This window comes from Paralichthys olivaceus, chromosome 8, assembly GCF_024713975.1.
Source record: "Paralichthys olivaceus isolate ysfri-2021 chromosome 8, ASM2471397v2, whole genome shotgun sequence".
Classification (NCBI taxonomy): domain Eukaryota; kingdom Metazoa; phylum Chordata; class Actinopteri; order Pleuronectiformes; family Paralichthyidae; genus Paralichthys; species Paralichthys olivaceus.
Window position 1 is genome coordinate 18,562,979 of NC_091100.1, and position 20,993 is coordinate 18,583,971.

Below are 20,993 nucleotides of genomic sequence, written 5' to 3' on the forward strand. Positions count from 1 at the left end.
AGGCGCTCTAATCATCACCACAAATGTGCAGCTCTCTCATTACTTTTTGATCGTACTCCTTTCAGCAAAACCTTGACTAAAATCACATCGAGTGCTGTGTTCACTCACTGTTTTCTTATTTAATGTGAAGTACTGTCAGTGGGTTAAAGGAAGGTTAAGGAGATATCTCACAATATGATTCTTCTGTAGAGAAACAGATACGCAACTGTTGCTGTAGATTAGATCGTTGGAGAGGCTCAATGGGAACTGATGATGTGCCTGGAGAGCAGCCTTAGGCTCTGCATGTGGTCCAGAGGATGCAGGATTTGCCACACACCATTATACACACACAAACACACACACACACATAGAGTGCAAAAAGAATCCCAGACATTCGGCCAAATTTATGCTCAATAGTTTTAGATCCTTTCCATATGAAGGAATATGTATACCGTTGGTGTTCGGGTCTGTGGGGCCCATTTTCAACGTTTGCTGAGAAAAATTATGCAATTGATGATTTTTTCAACCTCAGTCTCATTGGCCTTGGATGTTTTCTGTGAAGAACGTGAAAAGAACATATATTTAACGACTGCACACTCTGCACCTCCCTACATATTTATTTTACATATGTGGTGTTCGGGTTCTCTCTGCAAGAAAGTAATAAAAGCATTGAAATTGTAGGTACTATGTACCTCCACTCTGTCCTCCTCCTACCCGGGCCTGCTGTTAGTGCTGCAATGTTGTCATATTTCAGGCACCTACACCTCTCTGCTTCCACATTCCTGCACGTTTTACCCTCTGTCTTATGTTTTCTCATGCTCTGTATTCTCAGCTGCGAACTGGGATACAACAAACAACTAATAAATAGCTTTGCCTGTGTGGCTCCTTGTCACAACTGATCAAGATGGTGAAAAGATTCTCTGCTCAGAGGACCTTAGAAACGATTTTTGAAGAGAGACGCTTTGGAAGATGATGATAAATAAGAAGAGTTTTCAAGAATACAAGGATCACATTTCTATCAATTCATAGTCTGACAGAGAGTTTGAAGAAGAGGATGCGAATGACCATCAACCAGTTCCAAAAAGAGCCTGTCAGCAAGTGGAGAAATTTCAACTAATGGTGAATTGGAATGGTCTTTTTGCAGAAGGAATGAGCCGCTCTGCATGGCTGCCAATGTGAAAAGGATGCAATCAAGACAAACATGGATGGTGTTTACTCATGTGCAGGACTTCAAGTCTTCTGTAGAATATTTCATGTAGCATGTTTTTGGAGAGAGGCAGAAAGAGTTGGACAAAACCCATACGTGCATATTTTGGGGTTCTTTTCCTTGCTGGAGTTTTCAGATACTAAGGGGAATTCACAGAATCTCTGTGGGATACATAAACTGGCAGAGAATTTTTCTGTACAAGAATATCTCAGTTAAACTTCCAGATTATTTCCAGGAATATATGCTTTGATAATGGAGACGACAGACCAGTTCGGCGGCAGAAAGACGAGCTAGCTGAATTTTCATCCTTCTAGGTTGCGGCCAGTAGCAGCAAAAGGAAACGCTGCGATGTGTGTGGACCCAAGATGGACGACAAAGTATGCATGCATCAAGTGCAAGAAATACATATGTAACACATGCACAGTAACACTCTGCTCCTCATGTGTTGCATAGGTTAGCATGAATAGCCTATCTGTTCATCAGGGCTTGTGTTGTGTAGACTGGCATGAGTGTGTTCAATTTCTAATGAAGTTCAATGTAATAAACATCAATAGTAACAAAATACCTTGTTTAATATTGGGGGGTTTTCCACCCATATCTTCAATTCAATAGTTTTTTTCTTTTTTCTTTAATTTTATCACAAAAAACAAAAAGCACTTATATTCATAAATGTGATGTAACAGGTGTAAATGGCAAATTTGAATCTAAATATGAATATATGCTTTTTATATTGCTTGTAACTGGGATAAAGTAAACATCTGTTTTACTCTGGTGAGTCTACCATCCCGTGAACTTTGGATGAGGAGCAAAAACACGAACGAGTGACAGATTTTGCTCCTGGTGGCTTTAAGTGCATGTGATTCAGTTTCTACCATAACTCATTTCATTTCCATTTCAGATTATACTGTTTCACACGCGCCTCCTTCTCCACACTGTCTCTTGTTGTGTGCCCTGAGTTGCTTGAATAATCTACAAACTTCAGTTTGAAATTTAAAGCAGCCTTTTTTCCACCCACTGGCCAGATGAGCCAACGTATGTGAAATCTCTGGAGGCAGTTAACATGAGGTGTTTGATGATATGATGTCAGAGGGTTCATCTGGTGAAGCCAACTGTTCACGTTTGTTCAAAGAATATTTAATTTTAGTCTTAATCAACACTAATGCATCAGGCCATGCACCCGCACATGAACACATACACACAAACACACAAAGACAATTGTGCACTCACTTAATTTCCTGCAAGTCCCTTTGGACATGTTCTGTAGATTGACATGTAACTATGCATACATTACATTAAAAAACTACCCTGCATTCACACAAATAATAAAAAAAACCACAGGATATCGTATCAGATATATATAAGTGCACTGATATATATCAGTAGAATTGTAACACACATGCTGAGACGGGGCTGTGGTTGGAGAGATGTGAGTACAATGATGTAGAGAAGCCCCCAGAGGAAACGGGAGGAGAGGACCATATGTTCTCCATCATCTGAAGGAGAGCCGCGTCGCACAGCTCGCCATTCAACGTGAACTCAAAGTGACGACCTGGCACGGGGATGGTGGAGTGATACGAATTCACCCTGCAAGCTCATCTAAACAACTGGAAAAACAATTTGACCATTCACCCCACAGCAATCGCCTTAGTGTTCACCCCCAATGAATTTTTACTCGACTGTCTGTGTGTTCACCCATGTGATCACCATCACCCAGCGCCTATAGAGTCACAGCATGTAACCTGAGTGTCAGAGCTGGTATGTTCGGTCCCTCTATAATGCCCCTCCACCGCTGGCTCTGTCCTGTCCATGCTATATCCCACTGTTCATTATTAATGGAGCCAGGCCTGCTCTGCACAGAGTCAGTAGCCATGACAAACCTGCAGCTACACACAAATATTTACACTCAACAGGATTAGCGTGCATGTCACATGAGTGTGAGTGCTGCGGATTAGAGTAATAGTTGTGTAAACTGCCAATACAGAACTGCGGCTTCCACACCTGAAGCGAAAGCAGCTGTGTGTGTGTGTGTGCGTGTGTGTGTGCGTGTGTGTGCGTGTGTGTGTGCGTGTGTGTGCGTGTGTGTGTGTGTGTGTGTGCGTGCACAGAGATCAGACCATTGATCCGTGAAATCAGCAGTATTGCATCGTCAAGAAAACCAATAGATGGATCATAAACTCTCACACACACCGTGTGTGTCTGTCTGTCTGTCTGTGTGTGTGACTTACAGAAAAACATGTGGTATAATCACATCATGTGGATCTTAAGCTGTGTATAACATCTCCACTTCCTCCCACTAGCGAGGGGCAAAGCCAAAATATCGCGGATACAAATGCTGCCATCTTGCCCATTCTGGGCGAAAGTCTGCAACCTAAATGTGATTCTTCTATTATGCCACTGCCTCTGTCATGTCATGATTATTACAAATGGAGATAAATATTATTCTCCTTTTTTAAGAGTTCCTTCTAGAAGAGAATGAAAGTGTGTGGCTATGTGTCAGAAGGACCTTGAGCAGAGTTTAAAGAACATTCACTCATGGCTTTGTGACTCTCTCCTACAGACCTTGTGAGAAAGAAAGCTCGTTGTCAGTAAAGTAGTTTCTAGCTGTGAGGTAACTTTATTAAAACCTCCACAATAAGTCATGGTCAGACAAACAACTGTGCTGCATGGAGAAAAAAACTCATTCATGTGAGTGAGGCTCTGTGTTGGCAAAAAGCATTTTTACACTCGGATTGTAATTTTTTTTAAAAGGTGGGATGAAACAAAGTATATTTACATCATGTATCTGTACTTTACCTTGGAAGATTTATCTTCGGGTACTTTTCACGTTTACTCCACCATATATATATATATATATATATCAATTAAATTTGATTCACTTTTAATTGCAGTGCCAAATCATACATCATCTCAAGGTACTTTACATAATAAAGTCGAGACCTTCAAAATTAATGAGTAAAAAGTAATAAATAAAATTCCTAAAATTTATAAAATTCATAAACGTAATCAATAACCAGAGGAGAATTGAGAATTGAAGACTCATTAATCAATTTAACAGAGTATATATTGTCCACCTGCAGCATTCTTTTTTTGTTAATATGACTGAGTCTGTTATACTTGTATTAAACACAATATATAATGTAGATACAGTCATATAAACAGTAGGCATAGTTAATGACATAGTAGGGAATAGGCTACACTCGGCAAGTACTTGTGCTTTTAATACTTTAAGTAAGTACTTACTTTTACTCAAGTAGAAAAGTTAATGTAACACTTTTAGTACATTTTCGTCTATTTGTCCACCACAGTTTGACATCTATGCTGTATTTATTAATTCTGTGTATATTCATAATCAATGATAACATTGATTATTCTCTTCATAGCAACATAAGACACAGTGCAGTGTTTTTGCATCTGATGAAGCTGTGTACTCATGGGTGTAGTCAAACCGGTCTCGCCTGAAGCAACACCCCCCCCCAGCAACTCTACTGTTCTCCACCTGAACACAGAGTATTTGACAAGTTACAACAAACATCACCTCAGTAACCTTTTAAGCCTTTTCCCCCATGACACCAGCCACTGTTCTGACTTATGTGTGTGTGTAAATGATAAATAGACTGTAATTATAAAGCGCTTTTATTGTCCTCTTGGCCATTATTTAGACTTATTTACCTACTCACACACACTCATACAGCTCTTTTATACTCAGTGAGTTTCTCTATCTATCTATCTTTCTATTTTCTAGCCGTCAGGAGAAACTTGAGTGTTTTTCCCAAGGACATTTCAGGAAAGGGGCTTGAACTACTGCCCTTCATAATATTAAACAATCTGCTCGTCCTCCTGAGCCAGAGCCACCCTGTGGGGTGGGGGGTGGGGGGTTAACACTGCTCCAATTGAGGAAAGCAATGATACCAAAGACTAAGAGCACTTTGAGTGGTCTCACGATATACTGAGTCAAAATGATGATTTATTATTATCATTTATAGTGTTGTTATAGTATTGTTGATTTACACAGCTTGTTGCTGAGCATGTCCTCTTTGGTACCACTTCACTATTTCTGCAGTTTTTCATTCACTGAGAGCACCAGAGGCATTTGTTACACCATTAGACTGAGTAATGTAAATGTACTTTGGTTTTGGCTGTTACACACAGAGTTTTGTTGCAGTTCACATCCCTGATTTTCCAAAATGTTATCCAGATTTCCATTTACATGAAACCAAGGACCTTGATCTTAATCAGCCTTTTAATCTGCTCTGCTTAGATCCACAGCATATTGATCCGGGCTGAACAGTTGCTCCCCACGCTGATGATAATGACGATGGTCGGCCATGCTGCGGAAGCTGATTGTTTTTTTTATATTGAGACGTGATCAAGAGGCTTAAACCAACATGAGCAATTCACAACTGACCTCAAGTGTTGTTATTCAAAAATCAATATCCTCACTGCTCTGTGTGTTGCTGCCCTTGAGCTGCTGGCGAGGATTTCTGAACTCTTTTGTTCGCTCGTACTGAAAACTACACCTGAGTGCAGAGCAGCTACAGATAACAGTTTAATCTGCTCCATTCTGTCACCCCTTTGGCAGCAAGGACATAAATATTTGCAGTTACGTTTTTCATCAGACGTTTGCAGAGGCGTATTAAATATGTGAGAGCCTCTAGATTGCTTGAAGCTGAAAGATTCAAATACAAGTTTTAAACTCATATCACACAGTATCAGTCATGCCCTCAATCTCCTGCCTGATCCTTAAATACAGTAGATACCAGATATAATCCACTTCCTCTTCCTTTTCCCCACGTCCCTGTTCTTGTTTGGCTACAGTTTATTAATCCTGGAAACTATCAAGATTCATAAAAGAGCTCAGATCCTGTTCAGATAACTGAAGTTACAATTGATAGTAGGACATGTGTTACACTGATCTATTTTACGAGAAAATAGACAACAATTGTCATAGAAAATACAATTTATTGCAGTTCAGTGGGGCATGTTTTACCTCCACAATCAGACATACTCAGAGAACTGATATCTATGAGTGTGTAATTTGTCGAGGCTTCATTGGGCTTTGGCAAAGGGATACGCTCCACTGAGACCCATTAATAATAAGTACTCTATCAATTTTGCATTGCACTCCTGCACCTAGAGCTGGACCATGGCCCAAATGATATCATGATAAAAATGTTTGGTCATTGTCGATAATCAGAAAGTTTATTATAATGTTAATTATCACGTCATTATTGTTTAAAGACAGATTTTGCGCCTGAGTGAAGGTTGTGGTTTTAAACTCTTCATTATGAGCAGAGAATGACAAGCACTTGATAAACAACAAAACATTTTACGTATCTGAGGAGGATCAATTATGTCTTTAACCTCCTCACTGTGCTTTTACAGTGCAGAAAAAATATGTTGATAATATTAAAATGTTGTGATATTGCTATTGATGAAAATTATATTACGATATGTAATGATATTGTTATATTGTTCAGCCTTAGTTGCACCATTTTCAAAGTATTTGAAAGTGAATTCAAACTGGTGCAGCCAAACCTGACAAATACAAATCATTTCAAGTCATTCTGTAAATGTTGTGCACCACAGACTTTCCTCCTGCCGACTACAAACTAAACTGTGTCTCACAGTACCAGAACTACTTCAGCTGATTTGAGTTTTGTTTACATTTCAAGCTGAAAAATGGGGATGAAAGACTAAATACAGCTGGAGTTCGAGCTGGAACACAAGTGGATGAGATATTTCTGGATTAGTTCATGTTCAGTCCGTTCCTGAGAAATCATTCATAAATGTCCCTGCAGTGTGACAGACCCTGACTGGACACCCACTGTCTCTCTCTGTCGCACTCTGCTGAATCAATCACAGTGTCGCCGCTCTGACGGCAGGCTGTGTGAAATAACCCCTGCAGCTCTTCAATCACAGGATTACCACAGAAGTGTGCTGAGACTGTTCGGCCTGTGTCAGGGTGATTGTGCCTGTTCAGGAGCATGTAATGCTCACATCATGTCATGTATCTCACTCACAGATGCTGCAGCAGCAAAAACAATTATTTCATCAGCAGATCTGAGCCAATGAAAATCCGTTTTTTTGTTGAATTAGAAAAGGATTCCAAAAGTGTGTTTCTGTTAAAATCTCTGTTTCCTCTGATATTCCATGCATATTCACGTTTGATCTGGTAAAATATGCCCGACTCCAGATAATTCCCAAAAATGAATATACGCAGATATGAGCCTTTTCACTTTTTTTGTTATTTTTAATAAAGTTGTTGTTATGACTAAACTGTAAAATACAAAGACTCATTTATATTTATTTTGTCATAAGGGTTTGATAACATATCACCCGATACATGGTTATCACAAATATTTCAATCCCTAATACATCGTTTAGAATCTAATGGTATTAGCATCAACCCTCCAAAAATCCATATCAGTAGGGCTCTACAGTGCATCACACTGTATATTGTAGAATAACAATCAATATGATGATTAAGAAACATTACCATGAAGTTCCCCCATTGAGTCTGAGCAGACAACATCTTTGTGTTTGTGATTTGTAAACACTTAGGGAGACAATGATCAATGTTTTCTGATTCATGCCACTCTGAAAAGTCGTGGCATTGTGGCACAGTGGCACAGTGGCGCTTCATCCACACATCCAGTTTATCTATATAAATGCATGTTAGCATGTAAACCTTAGATAATCATAACTTTTTGTTGGTATTTGCTAATAAACAAAGTAAAAGTTTGACCTAATTCTGACACTAGAGGAGAAATAAATGTTATTGTGAGTCATCTGCAGCAGGACTAGAATGTCTAGACAAAATCTAATGACAGTCCTTTCAATATTTGTCAAAACATTTCTCTGTAGAACACTACAAAGGCAACCGAGAGCCTACCTCCACCATCCTCCCACAGTCCACTTAAATTTAATCAAGACACTCCAAATTACACATTGATATCAGTTCTTTAAATGTGTCTTATTTGTTCCATGAAGATGTCTGTGATATTGCCTTAGAGATTCTAAGAAATGTCAAAAAATGTCAAAAACATCCACATCCTTCCACTTTCCAAACTTTTTGATTTGGATCTGCACCATTCTACACACTAATCGAATAAGTAAAAACATTATTTATCTTGAATTATTTTCAGAGAAATCAACAAAAATGTCAAAAAACATGCACTGTCCTTCCACCAAGTTTCATGGTAAGCTGTCTGGTAGTTTTTGGAAAATACAAACAGACAAACGTAGAAGAAAATGTAATCTCTCGGTGAAGTCCACTCACAGTGAGGAAGAGCCAGGGGATCATCCTCTGGAGACAAATGTCAACATTTCTTCACAATCCAGTCCAGAGAAATCAACTAAAGTGATGAACCGACAGGCCGACAGTATCATCACTGGGGTCATCTTGTTTCAACTACACAGTTTGTTTCTGCTGCACGGATTTTTGTGGATTATGTGATGTTTAGTGTTGTTTATTTATTACTATAAAGAAAGTTTTCCAGTCTCATCACCATCGGCTCCTCAGCAGAATTCATCCAATTAAAACTAATGAAAGCTTTGAATTCTGACAACCCTGTTTGTTCTTCTAAGTTCCTCATTACTGTTCTTAAAAGAGCTGATGTGATGAAAGCTTTACATTTTAAACTTCATAACTTCAATTTATCATTACCTCAGTATTCATTTGTCACTGTCGCTGTTCAGTTATATGCAAACAAGATGGATGGAAAGTTCGTGGACCTAATTCAGCTGTCCCTGCAGAGAGCTGAGATAATGGTTGTCCCAACAACAGGCGTCTTGACAGACAAGCGGCATGACTAAAACATTAGTTGGAAGCTGATGAAAGGCATGGAGGGGTAAGTGATATCCAAGAGGGTAAATGTTCACCTGTCTAATTATAAACACTGTGTCCACGGGCATTACTGTCTTTTACATAACAACACACACAAACACGTGCGCTGTACCAAGAATGCATGAGTGTCCACAGCCAGACGTCCTAACATAATTTCATAAAGCTCAGGGGGACATCACCAGTCTGATATTATGATCTCAGTGCTGTTGAGCCTGCAGATATCCTCAGTGATCTGGTTCATTCCTTCAATTTCTGACATTTCTTTGTATCTCAGAGATCAGAAATATGCCCACATGGGTTTGAGGAAGCATTCGGAGGTGAGGTCATTCAACACACAGCGTTTCTGTCCATTTATGTACAAATGAAGTGAGTCTGTCAGTTGTCTGAAGACAGCAGGGACATCTGATCTGTGGGGATAGTGTCAAAATTGTTTGACTCATCAGACGCACATCTCTCACCCCTTTCTCCCCTCCCTCCTCCTCTTTCTCAGTTGATTCTACTGAGTAAAGTACAATATATATTGGTGATTCATGTATAATGCATCACCACAGCTCTGCTCCCTTAGGCCCATTAGCTGCACTTAGTAAAAACCTACATAGTGATATTCCAGGCTTCTCCCTCATTCACATATTCAGAGCAGGAAACTCTTAATCCACATTTTTCCAGTCAACGGAATATATTTTTTCAGAAAAGAAAAACATACGATCGTTACAGCTTTGTCTCCAGCCACAGTTGGAGCTCTGTGAGGCTGTGCTGAAATAAATACTCACAACAGAATAACATTCTGATTTATCCAGTTTTCCTTTCACGCAACAGGACATTCTTTGGTTAGACGTGCTAAACAACAGAATAATCTCTGGAGCATTCAGGCGCAGCGTGCAGGAGCAGAACATAACATGAATTCTGCTGTGGAGATCACATGTTTATGTTTACAGCCCATCGACACTGGCGTCGGGCTGCATCACTAGAAGCTATCGAATCTCGTTGTCTTTCAAGTTGTCTTGTGCATTCTGTACGTGTATGACAACTCTATTAACAACTCTATTTTTTGTCCATTTTTGTCACGAGGGAGTTATTCTCACACACAGCTCCTGCAGTAGTGCATGTTTGAAAGCAGCTTCACGGACATCACCATTCCACCATGTGTCACAATAATAGCACGGCCAATTTATAATATATGTCAAGCTAATCCTATGAATTTTTCCTGTCTGTGTGTAAATAATTAAGTTTTTACTCAAACTTGTTTTTTAAATGTGCTATATTAATAATAATTATTATTAGTTGGGTAAAAAATTATTATAAAAGGATGTTACCTTGTTACTTGACGATCTTTGTTGGTGTGTTAATCTACATTATTTCTGCTGGCTATAGATTTCCTTCTTTCCAGCACTCTCATCCATCTCTCCTCCCCCTCTTCTCCTCTTCAGTTTTATCATTCTGCTCTCTCTCCACAAGCTCATAAGATATCATTTGTCTTTAAGTGCTGTGAGAATACTAATTTACCAAAACATACATGAGTGGTACATTCTGCCACTGTGACACTCCCAAGAGAGGAGTCAAATGAAAGTTAAAGGTATAAGGACAGGAACTTGGGGAGAATGGATGAGCAGATCCTACACACACACACACACACACGCATGCACGCACGCACGCACGCACACACGCACACGCACGCACACACACACACACACACAATGCAGTGAGTGGGATGGGCAGAGGCAGGAGAGGTTCAATTTTATGCTTGAAGGTAAAGGGTTAGAATATGAAGGGAGATTAGGACCATGGTAATTTGAGAGCGAGCACTGCAGGAGGAATGGCTGAGTGTATGGGGAAAGAGATGTAGCAGAGGATATAGAGACGGTTAATGTAGAGTATAAAGAAATAAAGAGAAGGGGAGGAAGAAAGAGCAGGATAACAAAGAGTGTCTTTAAATGACTCTCTTATCGGACGAGGTGTAAAAAACTATGGGCTATATTATTGCCACTGATGGGTGAAGAGGGTGAGATAAGAGATTCAAATGCTGGCCAAGGGACACTAAAAGTCAGAGTGGGGAAAAGGGGGGGTGTTGGGGTGAGGGATGACGCAGGGACACAATTAAATGTGATGGACCAATTCATGGTTTTCAATTTCACTGTCATACAGAAAGAGTCACAGAGCAGCAAGTAGATTATAGTGAACTCAGTCACACAGGCACTGCAGACAAACACTATGTTGGACAGTATGGATGAGCTAAGGCAATTCAAGTCAAATTGCTGTCTGATTAAAAGCTGTGAGTTAGTGAACCTCCTTTCTTTGGTTCAGACCTTCAGACTTTTCAGTTCCAAAATAACAGATATGAAAGGTGCCTAGATCAAGCTCCTGGCCAACGGACCAAAATTTTGTCAGACACCATAATGTTTGAACAACAAGGATGTTCATTTTGCATATAAAGATATAACAGTGGCAACGAAATTGACAAAGTGAACCGGTTTATTCTTTTTTTAAGTACTTATACAATTCACAACAAGCTGAAGTCAGATGCACGCTTGTCTACAAACTGATACAAACACACAGCTCACAAATTATGACAACAGGACGTACATATGTCGTCTTTACTCCGCTCCTTAAATTCCAATGTGAAACCAAAACTAATAGGATCAAAAGTACATAATGTAACTAAGGCGTGAACCATGGTTCAGAGCAAGGTCGGGTCTTTCAGTTGCGAAATCTCCTGTAACTCCATGTTAATTTGAAAAGCTCATGCATTAGAAAATGTTACATGACACACAGTAACAACACCAGCTGTATGTGCCAGTGTAAAGGGATGTGCCATTTATGTGGTGAAGCAGACAGGGGCAGTGGAGGTTGTGTGGGACAGACCTCCACTTACTGCAGTCCGACTTAATAACCCTAACCAAGATCTTTCCCACTGTTGTAGATGTCAATGTCACAGACACAGGTTGTCGTTACTTTATTGATTTGCTGCCAGTCTTCTTGTCTCAGGACAGACCAGACAAGAGGTCATAGCATTGTAGGTAATACGCTTAAAGGGCTGGAGAGGATTGACCGACAAGCGAAGTCAATGCAGAAGGTCAGTTGACTCTTCTGGGACTCAGGTGACGCCTGTTAGGCTCAACCGTCCGTTTAAATTTAAAACAAGCCTTAAGGCCACATAATGTTTCTCAGCTACACATCAGAGTCTCTAGCGCTGTTTGTTACAATACAGCAGCTGAAATACGCCAACTCCCCTACACCACATCCACATTCAAAATCAGACTTTAATTTCATAAAAACACAATCATTGATACCAGTTTCATCATAACCCTCCCCAGTGGGTTTTTTTTTTGTGCTGTAAACTAATTAAGTCACACTGATGAAAACATAACCTCATTGGAGGTCATTTTTACTCCCTTATACTGGTAATGGCCCCCATGAATCCATGTCGTGCTCTATCCTTCCTTCTTCACCGGCCCATTAGCAGCTAGTTTTATTCAGCTTTTTATTTTCTATTTCATTGTCTATTTTATTCTATTTCATACTTTTACCTCTTCCCTTGACTACACAACAAAATGTACCCGGCCTAGGATCAATAAAACTTATTGTAAAAAGTGAGAACTGAAATTGTAATAAATGTGGCATCAATACAAATCACCCGAGTGACCAAAATGAGTAAACTTGACTTCAATGTGCGCACGTCATACTGCTCAGGAGATGGAGATCTTGATACACCATCAGTGAAAGAGTGCATGAGTGATAAAGAAACATTGTATGAAAGTGTGTGCAAATGGAGGAATGGGACTCATAGTGTCAAATACCTTGAGCGGCCATTAGGACTAGAGAGCAACATATGAATGGAGTCCTTTTAACATTTCAATTCCTTTGATTTTTTGAATGTGGCGTGTATGAATGCTATTTTCTCATTGTGCACAGTGAAAACGAAAGAGCTGGAAAAGAGTGCTTTTGCGAGATTTCATAAAACAAGAAATGAAGTGTACTGAATCCATGGAAAAATAATGTCACTTTATGTATTACATTGTCTGCAGGGTTTTTTTGTTTCTGTGGTTGTCAGTACACGTTTAGCATCAGGTCAGACTTGCTTAGTATTGCTTATTGCTTCTTCTCTTAGAAACATACATTAACATGCAAACATCATCATAATCCCTGCATGTGATCCCTAATGAGCTGTTACGAGTGAAAAGGTTTGACTTTCCATGCTACCCATATGACAGCACAAGGACAGCGCTCGTCTAACCTGTAACCAGTGTTTCCATAGCAAAAGCAATTTAATCAATTTAAATGAAATGGTTTTAAATTGAATTTCAGACATGTAAAGGACGTATAGCGTCACGTCCTGCAGCCCTGCATTCAGCTCCTGGTTTAATTAGTCACAGGGGGCTCTTATGTTGATGACATCAGCAACAGAGATGAGGAGAATAGTTAATGTAATGTATCACTGAAGGATCAAATGTCTGCGTTTAATCATCCTGCGCCACTCTGCTCTTAATGTGCTCGAAAGGTGTGCGTGTGTGTTCACATGTGACCGTGTATATTTAAGTGTGAGTGTGTGCGTCAACATACGTCAGAAACCAGTCTGGGCCAATGTTGATTAAATAAACAATTGTGTTTATAGAGCAGACCCTCTCTTAACACACATGCATAACAAAAAAATACACCCACATGCAGACGTGGTGCACCCTTGAACATGCTACGCCATTTTGTTCTTGTCACTCCTTATAGAGAACTGAACCGTGTGGCCTGTTATTGATGTTAATGATGCAGGTGCTGAGGATCATTTGAGTTTCGCTTTTCACTGGACAGAAACAGGAAAAATTCACAAAACAACCTGACACAAAAAAAGAGAGAGTTTTTTAAGTTCAAGTTCAAGAGAAGAAATTTTAAAGAAAGTAAATTTAAACAAGTAAAAGAGCTCAAGATAGAAAATCAAATACAATACAATATACATGAGGATGCAAAATCAGAAAAACAATTCCTACCCAGCTCACTGATGAAATTTACAGTAAGTAAGTTAACATGGACACCAACATTCTGATATTAACTCGATTAAGGAAATAGTCTGAATATGACAAACAAACAGCATCTTCTGATGATCTTAACCCAAATAAGATCAAACAATAATCAAATTAAGACGTGGATTATTCTGATTTATAATGTAGAGATGTTTACTTCTTAATTTCATTATTCACATCATTTTGTGACACCGACATATGTTAGATACCAACTGCTTTACATCACATTTCCTGGTTGTAAACAAGATGGAAAAATATAAGAGGAGTTTTTGCTTTTTTCAAAACTAGAAAGAAAAAAAATCCAAAATGGTACACGGCATCAAACTATTTCAGGTTGGGGTTTTAAAACTGGCGGGATAACATTGGACCCAATGGCGTAGTGGATGTATAGACTATGCTCTGTAAAAAGTAAAGAGAATACCAATGGAATGTTATATTCTCATGTACCGTAATCCAAATAATATTCGGAATAAATTTGATAACTAAACACCTGTGTTCGAACATGGTCAGTGTTTATGTCGAGTTTACGGCCTCAGACAGAGAACAGGTGGAAAATGTAAACATTTGTACCTGACATGGAGCAGCACTTCTGATGCAACAACAAAATCAGAGTAACTTCGACAGAGTTTCAATGAGGGTGTGTGCCATGTGTGATGGTTTGTGCAGGATAGAGTGACTGATGTGAGACTCACCTTGTACCTCAACTCCCCCTGATGAATAATTAACACAATGATCAAATAGAGAAGTCTACAAAAGAAAACATACATGATATATGCAAGACAGGCTTTTACATAAAACTCCTCTCTCCCCGAGCGCGTGAACAAGGGTCTGAAACTTTTAAGTCCCCATCAAAAGACAAACAAAGTGTCCTGTCAGCGTTATACGTGACCTTTTTTTGTAATTTCATTCATTTTGGCTTGATGGACCTGTGAGTGGTTCCACACAGAAAAAGAGGAACTGCGCAGTGGATTGTGTGACACATTGTCCTGCTGTTTCCCTCCAACTAAATGGCCGTGTTACACATTGAATCCACTAATCTGAATTAATCCCTGCAGATTAATTATCACGTGCTGTTTTCGTCTTTTTTGTGTTTTCTGGGGATGTGGTGAGAGGAGTGTGAGCCTGCTCCGGTATCAAAGGTTGGACTTGGTGTATTATAGTACTAATTATAGAACCAGTAGTAGTTTAGTAACAGACCGAACCTTTTTTTGTTTTGTGTGATACTGATATCAAGACACTGAGAGTGATAATTGGCTGTTGAGTACTTAATGCCAGTGTGTATGTGTGTGTGTGTTTATATCTTTGTGAGGACCATTTTAGGTATAGACACTACATAGTGTGAACATTTTGGCAGGTTCTCAATTTTTCAATAGGCTGTTTGAAAGTCATGACTCATTTTTACAGTTTGAGTCAGGTTTAGGTTATGGTGACATATTGCTCAAATAATAGCTCGTCTCTTTCACATGTGAGCAGTTGCATCATTGTAAAATGCAGAATTTAACTACACATCAGCTGTAAAGCTGCAAAGACAACAGAGATAGCAAAGCTTGTGGGGGTCTTCTGGAAGTTTGATTGGAGCCTGACAAGATCCAATCAGCAAGCGGTTGTAAGTGTCTATTATCTGGGAAGAGGGAATGAATTATGCCAATGACTCACTAAGACAGAAGTACAAAAAAAGAAAGTGAGGGTGTGTGTGTGTGTGTGTGTGTGTGTGTGTGTGTGTGTGTACGATCTTCTGAAGTTTATAGTTTAGCGACTGGGACTGGTTCATCCAGGCTTAAAGGAGCAAGACACAAAGGGCAGAAAACAACTTCCTGCTTCTTATGGCACTGCGTTACTTTACATTTCATTTGTTTATTGATTCATTCAAACAAAAAGTTGTGTAACTCCAGGTAAAGCAATTTAAGTTTTAATTGAACTTTCCACTTCAACAACAACAACATCTTTATTATAAACAGTTTCCTGGCTGACACTGGAGTTAATGCATTCATTAGTTAAAGTGTTGTCTCCTCATCCGTGGGACTAAATGATGCTCTGTGCTCGTAATAAACTCGGCCGTCTGTGGTCAGTACTCCAGCAGCGAATCATCGTCTAAATATTATCAGAATCGTTTTGCTTGGACAGAGCATGGCTGCAGGTTCGCCTTCCACCATCTGCTGATGTTAGCACATTCTACAAGAGGGCATTCAAATGTTACATCTACCCAGTGGTGTTTTTGTATAAGCAAACATTCAATTTCTCACCACAACACAATGGCTTTTCCCAAGTAGTCCCTATAACTTTATATATGAACTACATTATTCTTTTTAAGTGACCTGATTCTGGCTGTGTAAATGTGTCCACTGTATATTCACTTAAAAAAATCCACATTAATAAAAGAAATGTCCAGAGTATGTATGCTGCTTTCCGCTAACAATCCCACAATGCAATGCTACATTTTAATTAGAGAAACCTTGTGGACTCATCTGGCTGTAAACGGTGTTCAGTGAACAGACGACAGAGTCATGGCCCTGATATCTGCTGTCGACACCAAAAGACCCAAATTATTGGCCGTTGCACCCTGAGGCTGATTCTGTGTCAGACGAAGACGATGGGCTCCGAGATCTATGTTGATGTAACTTGAAGTTAAGATTTTCTCCCTCTAGTAATACTTGCAAATCAGTGGAACAAACACACGGTGCATCGCCAAGCATCAAATCTTTTGGGCGTGATCACTGAGGCCGACACACTCTTCTGATCACGCACACAGAAGTGCAGAAGAACAGATGCTTCTCTCAACAGTTTTCATGCTTTGACACTGATGAATAGAAGAGCAGCAAATCCTGAGAAATGACTGTGTTACTCAACACTGCAGGTTAACATAGAGACAGGACAGAGCAGGACATAATACTACTCGCACATGTAGGCAACTGAATCTGAATGTTCAGCTTCACATTAATACCTCAGCCTAATGGTGTATCTGATTCTCACTGAGCAGGAAGAACCTTCCAGAAGTAAAAGAGATTCCAATACTTAAATGGACCCAGAGTCATGGGGAAAGCTGTCAATTCCCACAGGGGCTTCAACAGACTCCATCCATCCTGCTGAATGAGACTTGTCCAGTGTGGTTTCACAACAACCCTCCGTCTTTGTCTGTTTATTGATTAGAAGAAAAAAAAAACTTGAGATTTTGAAAACAGTGATCGTGTCAGGAGGAAGAAGTTAATGGAAAAAAGACATTAGCTTACGTTGCCTGCTTTCATGTTTGAAGACCAGCATCTGTGAATCAATATCTCTCCCTTTGTAAATGTTTCCTATATGTGAGGCCAGACCATCCGGAGCAGAAAAAAATCAAATCTCAGCAATCATACCATTACAAAAAGAGTGGTCTGATGTCTCGGGCGGGACAACTTAGGATATTACTTAGAGCGTGGAAGAAAATGCAGAGAGGGCAAAAGGACAGGGAGGAGAGAAACAGAGAAATGGTTTTACAGAAATCGAGAGTCAAGCGAACATTTTTGTGACCTGAGACAAGACTGTAAAGCAGATGAACTGGATCACATCAGCTCCTCTCATTCACTTTTGAAGCAGAAGACAATTTGCCAACATTTGTAAAGACAACAGATTTCTGCAGCTGACCAGGGGCGGATTCAGAGGCTGTGTCAGGGGGCACTGAGCCCAAACTAAATCTAATTGGCCTCTGAAGTGCCCCTGCACAGCCAGTATCCTATACAAAAACTAGCCACTTATAACAATACTAACATTATATATGAATTTATGTTTTTTTTTAATGCACTTGAACAAGGAGCAATTTTCCAAATACATTCAATGATGTTACTTTAAACTAAGCAGTAAACAAGGAATGACTTCAATTTGCAATTTAAGTTGTGCACAGATGTTGGACATATAATTGGCCCCTCTGTGTAAATCGTGGTCACTTTCTGGCCTCTGATTTAGAAAAATCCTTATTTGCTTATTTTTACGCAATAATAATTCTCTCACACAGCATCCAAGCTGGTATCATGTGGGTTTTATTTCATATTGATGTATTAGCAGTCTTGGTCATTATCTAAGAGATGATTAACACATGCACACTGTAATCCTTTATAATCCCTTATATGGATACAACAGTAATGTATGTCTGATGTGGCCACTACAGGCTCCTGCAGACTCACTGTTAATGAACACAGCTGCACTCTCAGCGCCTGAAGGCAGACTACAGGGAAAATGTTTGCAGCTGTAATACACAATGATAACTCTTCTCTGCAGATGTCACTGGCAGACAGCACAACAACAGCAGCCCAACATGGTCCTGTTTGACGAGGGGACAAGATATTTGTTCCACAATCCCGGGACAAACGGCGCGTTTTATGACATGATGCAGGAAATAATCATTCAGCAGTCACATATCGCTATGCAATAGCCAGAACTTCTGCGGCACTATCACTACACCCACACCTCAACGCTTCATTTGAGGCCAGAAAATATTCCAAAGTGCTGCAATAAAGAGCCTGCATTTGTTCTTTCATGGCTTTGCAGAAAAAACTAAAAATTAAGAGTTTTTATATTCACCAGCAGAGAATAGCTGGATTTATAGCTTCATTCCCTCTAGTGTCGCATCATGCGTCAACCATAAAAAAACTGCAACATTGTAATCATGACTTCAGATAAGGTCACTTGTTGACTTCAGTTTGTAGCAGATTGACACACTTTCATAGCTGAGGAAAAAGGAGGTAGTCTCCATCTTAACTCAGTTCTCCAGTTCCTTCATCATGTACCAACCCTGAACACACCTTTCGGCTGAGACACACACACACACATGCAGTTATTCTTGTTAGGACTTTGCATTGACTGCCATTCATGGTGGAAAACTTAACAAAAACCTTAAACTGGCAATTCATACTCTTAACCTAACCACAATTCACATCCTACCACAAATCTTAGAAATATATGTTTTGCCTCATTAAGAGCGGGCTTTGGTCCTCATGAGGTTGACTGGTCGTGAAAAGGTCAGTAATTATACTGCAAAAGGTCCTGAAGGGGTGACAAAAACGGGTATGTACACACAGATGCGCGCACACACACACACACACACACACACACGTCTCCAACATCAGAGAACAATACATTGGTTTCCCGGACGCTTAATCTAACCGTTTCCATAGTTACTACTTGCCTAAAACATGTCTTCATCTTAGAATATTTTGATGGGGACTTGTCTCTTGGCTTGTCCCCATAAGGAAAACTATTGACAAAGACAAAGTGAGATCCAGGTCTCCACTGCATGAGCAATACCTGCACCACATACTCTCACACAGTGACAAGTATAGGTTTGTGTAGGTATTCTTGTTAGGACATTGCATTGACTTCCAGCCAAACTAAAACCATGATTAATTCATAGCTAATCTTAACCTGACCACTAAATTATTATAAACTCATTAGGACCAGGCTTTGTCCCCATGAGGTGTACTGGTCTGGTCCTGACAAGGCTTTTCGATACTGGAAAAGGTCCTGACGAGGTTACAAACACAATTAGGCAACACACACACACACACACACACACACACACATACAGCTAGGAAGCCTGGAAAGTGACGGCTGTGTTTTGCGAATGGCAGGACACGTTCATGCTGAGGAGTAATGACACAAAACATTTTTTGCATCAACCTTCAAAACGTGAAACGTCTGAAAAAGTTGAGTTTCTGTCTCCCCCAGAATTTTTATACCACACAGAGGAGAACTAAATAAATAACATGACTCTACAACAGAGTCAGAGAACAGATGAACAGAGCAAATATGAAAAAGAAGAAGACAAACACACCTCTTACCTCAGGGTCCAGACCTCCTCTCACGCCCCTGGTGCCCCACACCGCCCGATGCTCATCTCCTCACCCGACCCATCATCAGCACCGCAGGCACAGTCTCACATCACCACCGTGTCCACAGAGAGAGAGAGAATGAAAGAATGAAAGAAAGAAAGACAGAAAGAAAGGACTTGTGACTTCTTCAGTTTGTCCTTTCAAACTTCAGTCTTGTTAACTTAGTTTTGCTCCTCTTCCCTGTGTGTAAATCACTTTGTGTTCACTCTGAGGCTGCAGACTGTTGGGGTCGCACTGACAGAGGATCAGTGCTCAGCTGTCGATGCTCCGCTCACTCCATCAAGCGCCTCACTCTACACGATGGTTCCTGTGTCAACTTTCAAAATAAAGCTCGAAATGGAAACCCACATGTATTGTTGCATCGGTGGCTTGAAGCAGTGCCTGTCATTGCAACTGAATTTCAACCTCTTACTAACTCCAAACGGCTCGATTTAAACGTGATCAGCCCATTTTGCTGTGAGATGGGAAACAATTGAAACATGTATAGGATGGATTGTCTGAATTTCAATATTTTGAATGGGTCCCACCGTCTTTATACTTATGCAAATGAAGAAATACAGGAGGGTGTATAAAACAAGTCTTGCAACTGGTTTTAAGCTCATCTGCTGATTCAGAATCGCTGTGTGATGATGAAAAACAAGGAAGACCATAACTTTTTTAGATGTGAGCAAATCCCAGAGTTGCATTGAAAATAACAACAACAAGCCAAATATACATAACATGAATATACATACTTAAAAATATAATTTTTAGTGTGGAAAATATATGTAAAATGCATCCGTGGGAAAAATGGAAAAGAATCATAAAACCACTGAATATAAGTTCCCATCTATAAAATGAGAATTTGTCATGATTTCAAGTGCTGTAATCAATGTATCTGTAAAGTACATGTATGTGTGTTTACTATGTGTATGTTCACCACATTTACAGTCATATAACATGTTTGACTGAATAGTTGGCAACTGAGACCCTAAAATAGAGAGTCCACCTGAACTAGCATTTTACATAGTGGTTTCTCATTATTTCCATCATTGTTGGAGCATATGAAGAAACCAACAGACAATATGCATGCATGTTAAGCTCTCTAAATTCTCTCT

The 20,993-nt window shown here is 39.7% G+C and overlaps 1 protein-coding gene across 5 annotated transcripts in view; it reads right to left on the minus strand.

The window, feature by feature from the left end:
• The window catches only part of gcgrb (glucagon receptor b), a 43,959-nt gene extending 23,733 nt beyond the window's left edge, over positions 1 to 20,226 (minus strand). For 2 of the 5 annotated variants that reach the window (XM_069530676.1, XM_069530675.1), the window contains exon 1: positions 19,846 to 20,226. The gene's annotated coding sequence lies outside the window, so the exon portion shown is untranslated. Of the gene's footprint in view, positions 1 to 19,838 lie in introns of all 5 variants that reach the window. The other 3 variants (XM_069530678.1, XM_069530674.1, XM_069530679.1) reach the window with 2 other exon arrangements.
• Between the last annotated feature and the right edge of the window lie 767 nt (positions 20,227 to 20,993).